The sequence below is a fragment of the Nestor notabilis genome, unplaced genomic scaffold, assembly GCF_000696875.1.
Source record: "Nestor notabilis isolate BGI_N333 unplaced genomic scaffold, ASM69687v1 Scaffold31368, whole genome shotgun sequence".
Classification (NCBI taxonomy): domain Eukaryota; kingdom Metazoa; phylum Chordata; class Aves; order Psittaciformes; family Psittacidae; genus Nestor; species Nestor notabilis.
In genome coordinates, this window is record NW_009941963.1 from 1 (window position 1) to 7338 (window position 7338).

At 33.5% G+C, this 7338-nt stretch overlaps 1 long non-coding RNA gene across 1 annotated transcript; it reads left to right on the forward strand.

Moving 5' to 3' along the window:
- Positions 1 to 171: 171 nt before the first annotated feature.
- On the forward strand, positions 172 to 4133 carry LOC104410881. The gene is made up of 3 exons (XR_719947.1): positions 172 to 263; positions 1940 to 2043; positions 3302 to 4133. It is a non-coding gene; the product is annotated as an uncharacterized LOC104410881 (long non-coding RNA).
- The last annotated feature ends 3205 nt before the right edge of the window (positions 4134 to 7338 follow it).

Genomic DNA, 7338 nt, shown 5'->3' on the forward strand with positions numbered 1-7338 from the left:
TTATTATACAAATAATTCATATATATATATATGAATTGCAACTGGGGCTCTCAAGTGATTCGTTTGCATGAAAGGTATTATTCTGGTGTTACTCCAATTATGTCACCACTTGTTTCTTTCTCTAAAATGTATGCAAGGCCTTTACTGAAACTGTTTCTGACATCTTACAGATTTTTTACATTTGGATTGGAAAAAACTGTGATAACAACTTCATAAAAGATGTCCTTGGATACCCAAACTATGCATCAGTACCACAGAAAATGGTAGGTGTTTTAATGAGCTATGCTGTAGAGTACTTATATTTGGAATCTATATTTCATCTATTTTCTCTGTGTTTTCAGTTTTTATTTATGTAACTCTGAATTAGGACTTTTTTTTTTTTTTTTAATTGGGTACTTTCTAACCTCTTCTCAGCTTCTTAGGGGGGAGATAGAAGTTGTCAAATGCTTTCAAGGAATGAAAGTAAACAAGGAAAGAAAGTAAATTTTGGTGTTCATAGAATGCCAAAAAATTGTTCTATGACGTTACTGCTTCTATTATGGAAATATGTGGGTTCACAAGAATAGGATGGAATTTCCTAGAATAAATATCCATGCATGTTAATTATTAAGATTACAGTTATTTTATTGATATCATGGTTTTTTGGAAGCCTTGTGTTCTCCAAACCTGGTGTAAAATAGCACGTCTGTGGTGTGATGTGAGAGGTCTGTACGTAAAGGACTTAAGTGTTGTTCAGCTTCCAAGCCTTGAGTCAATGTTAAAACAAAACTCTTAGCTGTTAGGACATCAAAGGCACTTGGATGTGTGTTTTGGTGGAGGAGGGTTTATGTTATAACCTGTACCTATAGACTTGTGCATGAAACAGTGCAGCAGTCAAAAAGACGACCCCTCTTCTGTGGGTAGTGCTTCTGAAATGTCAACAAGTGGCAGGCAATTATGGACCCTTTTAATACACTGCAGAAAAATACATAATTGAATGGTTATATTCAGATAGTACCAAAAACTTATTAGTCATTATAGAAGCACATAGGAAGATATTTCTGCTTATAAAGCTTGCATGGTATGAAGGGTAAAGTACATCACAAGTGATAACTACAAGAACAGATTAAGAATGGTGAGCTTTAAGACTACTATAAAACTGGACTGCTTGTTCAGAGTTTCGTATTTTGCTTTTAGCAGTTTAAATCTATCCTCTCTAATCAGCTGGTGGTAAGTATTAGTTGACAGAGTTATTAGGAAGAACTTGGTTAAAGGAAGGATTTTTTCTCTCATTTTCATTATAAATAGATGCTATATTACAAGTGAAAAAAAGTTAGCAGAAATAAGTTATCTTTACTTTTAAATTTTGTCCTCCATTCATTTACTACCAAGGTAGCAATGGAACTTCTTTTAAATTTGGCATCAATTCTTTTGTCATATTAATCATCTTAAAAGGTTATATTGTTCTAAGAGTTGGTAGATTTAGCTTGGTGAATGGCTCAAGTTTTTTTAATTTTTTTTTTGTCAGTTTATTCCCAAACTGAATAGTCTAGTCTAATTTTTGCATTGAAATTTGCATACAATTTCAATTCACTTCATGTTTTGTTCATCTTTTCAGTACTGCAAAATGCAACATATAGGATTGACAGAGAAAGATATGGCAAGAAAACTGTGAAAGCAGCATTTTGAAAAGATGATTTTTTTTTTTAAATGAGCTTGCTTTCTAAAATCTTTTGCACTTGGAAGTCAGTTTAAGTTAAAGATGCACAGCTTCCTACAGAGCAGATACTACTGAATTTTTGTACTTTAAGCTGAAAGAAAAAAATGTGTATATATTATCTGTGGTTGGTAATTTCTTAATAGAAATTGTGCCTTGTATGATGTTATGACTATCAGGATCTATTTTTTTAAACAAGTTTTTATATAAAGATGATGACTTCCTTCAATTACTTTCAACCAGACACAGCTTCCTGAAGTAGATGCACTTTCTTCAGAAAGGACACGATCTTTTATATCTTGGCTTAGGGACAGTAGACCTTTAAGTCCAGTTCTTCATGTAATAAAGTAAGTATTTCTGTTAGATACTGAGTATAATAATAATTGTCAACTTGCATTTGTGATTTCTGTTGACGCTGATGAAAAGTGGGAGTATCTGGCCTGAAAGAAGCTGAGTAATATCCTCTTTCCACTTCACACAGTGTTATCTGAAACCCTATAGCAACAAAGGTCATGTTAGAATCTAGTGTAAATTCAGTTACTAATAGTTTTATTGGTATTAATTAGTTGCATAATTTTATTACATTGTAAGAATATGTTACAGCAGTGGATGTCCTTATGACCAATGGGGTTAACCAAGTTAATTTCTGGTATAGCTTTAATAATTTCGATACATATATTAAAAAATAAAGTAATCTGTGGATGGTTTTAAGAATTGTATGTGTTTGTTACTAAGCTCCATAGGACAGCAGTTGATTGATGACAGGTGAGGAAAATTCTGTAGCCTTTTCAAGCCATGAAAGCACCCACTTAAAGAAGTTTTAAATTTTATAAAATGTTTATATTTGAGTTTACATTTCATTTGTTGTCTTTAGAGTACTCAGTTTACTGAGCCAGATGTGAGATCACATTTTAGAGAATATGATGGCTTTCTTACTCAGATAAATAATGTATAAGCATAGGACTGAAGCTTTTTTACTGTTGGCATTGTAGCTGCTGCTTAACTTGCAAGTAGTGCTCAGAGACCACAGTAAATAGCAGAGCTTTTACTGCATGCTGTACTACAGAGTACAGGGGACTGTGCCCCAGCAAATACTTGCTGTGTCCCAGCAAATTTTTATTGGGGCAATAATTTTGGATACTAGATCTTTGACATGTTTACCTTCTCTGTTCTGTTACCAAGTAAGAAAAACTGGGGAGGGAATTAAGATTACATGTAATCAGAGATGTAAATTTTGCATTTTTTAAATCTTTATCAGGATTTAATATAACCCTTTCAGAATTTGTTGCTGCCAGCGTATTTGTTAACTTCTAAAACAGAATCATTTTTATTTTCCCTTTTTAGTGTTTCTATAAGGTATTTTAAGTGCTGTTTCACTCGCTTTTCTACCATTTTATACTTCTTTAAAAGATGCTGCTGTTTGATAGTATTTCAAACTTAGGTGTTTTTTCTAAACTTTGGAGTATTTATAGCTGTGGTATCTTTGGACTGAATCTAAACTCCAGAGAACAATAAGCATTTCATTAGAACTTAGCCCTCTGCTTGAATTTACCTTGGATTTTTTGCTCAGTGTTTGGACTAAAATACTTTCCTCTCTTTTTTCAGGGATGAGAACCCTGCCAAAACAGATTTTTTTCAGCATTTAATTGAGGATCGGACAGAAGCAGCTTTCTCATATTATGAATTCTTACTTAATATTCAACAGCAGATCTGTAAGTGAAAAAGGAACAAAAAGAAGAAAAATCCTGACTTCAGATAGAAGCATGGGCCCAGAGAAGCATATGGGAAGTTACAAAAAGTGGATGCTTGTTCTTCAAACAATATACAGTGACCAACACTGTTTTGGAAGCTTTACAGCTAAAGAAGTATACATTTCCAAAAGAATTTTGCAGATTTACTTCAGTCTAAAAGTGGTAGGAGTGATGAAGCTGTTTGACTAGTAAACTTTAAATTGGTTTGTACACGTTTCCAGTTGTGCAGCGGTATGGTGCTCTGTTTATTGCAAGCTGGTGAATTTATGTAGCTATGTGGGATATTTCTTAACAAAATGTACAATTAGGTAAAGCCTTTTTTCTTACATTTATTATAGTAGCCCTGCCAGATCCAAATTCTTAACAGAGATGTCAAAGGGCAGTGATGTATGTTGGTTGTTTATATGAATTTCTTTTTAAAAGGAATGATTAATACTTACTAAAGACTTCAGCAAATTCCCTCCGAAAGTTGTAGAGTTTCAGTAAAGTACATCAGTTGTAGAAATAAAATATATAATGTACATAAGTATTACATTTGTAAAGAAAATGTAAAAAATGTAACTAAAAAAAAAAAGACTTAGCTCAGTGTGCAGACGTGTTGAGTGCTCAACGATGAATTGTTCCGTCCCAGGCTAGACAATGAAGTTGACTATTAAAACATGCTAAAAAAAGTATCCATGTAGAAGGAACACAGCTGCTTCTTCTGTTAATTTTAGGTGAATTTATTTATGATTGGCTTACTAATTAAAAATACTTTGCTTTATCATGTGTTTTTATATTTATGCAAGTATAATCTTTTTGCAACTAAACTCTTACTGAACTGAATATTGAAGAGAACATGTTTACTGCTTTATTTCACAGACCTCTGGAAGGGAGGGGAAAGCACTGCATAGTCCGAAATGAGCTATTGATATGAATTTCCTAAAACTCTTCTTATGTATTATCCTAAAGAAGGCATATCTGTTAGCCTCGTTTTACGTTTTGTACACTGCTGTAGTCTTGGTCCAGGTTTCTGTAACTTGTGTTGTCTGCCATTTAGAGTAAGCATGGGTAATCACTCACACTTGATGATTTGATTTCTGCTGTGATCTAAAGGCAAAAAAAAAAAAAAGAGGGGGTGTACAAATTAATTACCTTACATCAGTGGAAGTAAAGGCTTTAAAATGTCAAAATTCAAAATGTAATCACACTGTTGCATCTCTTTGAAACCTTGTTCTTAATAATGTTTTGGTAACTCATTGGTTTGGGCTTTTTGATAGATTTATCACAGATTTTTAAATTTGGTTGTTAAATTGGGATGGTTTTGATTTGGGGTTTTTTTTGAGGCACATTAGAAATAATTCATAATGCACAATCACTCATACTTAGCATTCTGAACTTTGTTTATTTAATTAAGTGCAAAAAGTAGAGAATGATTAGTATGCTTACATTTTATCTTAAAGTAGCCTCGAAAATGCTAATTACTGCATTTTGACTGCCATAGCCCCTCAATCAAATAGTCAAGAAAAAAATGTACTAGCTTTGGTTTGCAAATGCTTTAAAAGCTACACTAATTAAATTCTGCGAGTGGTGTTATTCTGCATGTTAGCACAAAGTCATTGTTTGGAGAAGATACCTTATAAGTTATATTTGTGTGTTGTCCTTAACTAAATGTATTTAAGTTACCCAAAGATTACTTAAGAGAAGTTTTCCATTTAGCAAATTAATTTATCATGTAATAAATGTCTGAGGCGATGTCTGAATGTTGTCCCTAAATCAGACCTTCCTGATTTCAGTACTTGTCTGTAGATTAATTTGCATTGGGTAAAAGCTAAGTGCTGCTGAAGTGGGGCATAATTTGTAATTGCAGAGATGAAAAGAGCATATTACAATTTTAAATGCCCCATGATAGATGCTTCTGACTTATGAGCTTGGTATTGAATATCTGGGAACATACTATGCCATGATTAATTGCAACATATTCTGTAAAACCGTTACTGAAAGCTTTATTCTTCTATGGTTTTTGTATATAAAAATTATGAAAAATACATCTTGAGAGCTATTTGTTCAGTAAAATGATTACATGGCACACAGAATCTACTTATTTTTTTTACCAGTTATAGAGCACATCTCCATTCTGACTGATCTTTGGTTTAAACTTTTAAAAGACAGTCTCATATAAATATCTTCAATTTGAAACATCTCAGGATTTCGGGTATTGATTTAAGTGTTCTGAACAACAGAATATCTGTATGCATGGTAAAACTATCTAAAACACAGGTTTATTTACGATGGTATGAATCACGCCTCCGTACCAGAGGATACACAGCAAAAGATTAATCCCTACCAAGGGATGCACTGTGAAACTCAACAAGGCTTTTGTGTACTAAGGTTTGGGAGGAGAGGTGAGAGGCACGCTTCCGTATCTGTTTTTGGTGCTGAACTGTGAAGAACATCTCTAGCCATTTTAGGGACTGAACTTTCCCCAAAATGCCTACAACACTGCATAGTATAAATCATGCCTGCTTCATTAGAAATTTAAGATTTGCTGGGTAAGATGTTTCCCAGCTAAGCAAGTCTTCAGGGGATCAGTTCAAATTCTCAGCATTTTAAATACAGACAATGGGCATCCCATTCCATGTTTAGTTTTAAAAACATCTACTACCTCTTTTACCAAGTAAGAGGTTTGGGAGTTCCTGCTGGAGAAATTACAGTCCAGAAAGTTCTTAAAATGTTAGGACACAATATGGAGCTCCCAAATAATTATTACTAAGTTGGGTTCTGTGTTTTGTTCTTAAGCTTCTTGGAAATATGCCTATTTATTAATCTCAATGTTCAGCTTAATGGCAGTGGAGAAAATAATTGTGAGTAAGCCTAAAAGTCAGGAGCTCTTCAGTAATTTTAAATATGGAGTCTTACTTTTTTCCAGGCAGATACATTTTTAAGAATTTTATGCAATTGAGGGAATAATTACAACCTTAATCACTGATTTCTGAAGTTAGATGTATTAACCCATACAAGAGTCCTGAAAGATCTCATTTTGATTTCAAATTTAGAGGGTATTTTGTCTTCAGTGGTATAAGCTTAGCAGCCAGATGCAGTACTAGTGCGTTCAGAGGTCTGAGGCTCTAACTGGCAGTGAATACATGGAATACCCCAAATATGTGCCAGTTACTCTGTCAAAAATTTCTTAGTGTTTGGGGTTTTTTGTTGTTTTGGGGTTTTGTTTTTTTTTTTGAGAGTTTTTCAAATTTTAATACATATTAAATCTTTCCGATAACTCTTGATAGTCTGTTTAAAAAAAAGGTGGAAGGGTGTCTAAGTATACTTCTCAAATTTTCATAAAGGGGTAGAATATAATCATTCTTTCAAAATCACAAAGGTTAAGTTCTACCTAGAGGAATGTAATAGCCTGTTGGACCCAGATAATTCTGAGGTTTAGTACAACAGTGCATTTGATACAGTTGTGGTGGGAACTTTAAATGGGGTTGGGCAGACCCTAATGGTTTACTGATGTAATTTCTTTACCTAACAGTTCCTGGAATTAAAGAAAAAACGGTTTCTAGCAGTCTTTCATGCCTTTACTTAAACTGACATGTCATATTCAAATGCAGGAATCTGGAAAGTGTAATTATAACTATTGCAAATAACTGGGATTTTAAGTCAGTCTTGAGAATGTTTTGTTTTTCTTCACGAGCTATTGGTGATGCCTCTTCATGAAAAATCCAAAGGGATCCTACTTGAGTGTAGAAAGAATTCTCATGATTGGTGGCATGTAAAAGAGATTATTACAAGAGCAATGCAAATTCAAATAACCACACTGCAAGTATTTCTTCATTTTATGTTCCAATCCTGAGTTCTTACTGATTTCCACTTGCAAGGCCTTTCATAGAATCATAGAATAGTTAGGGT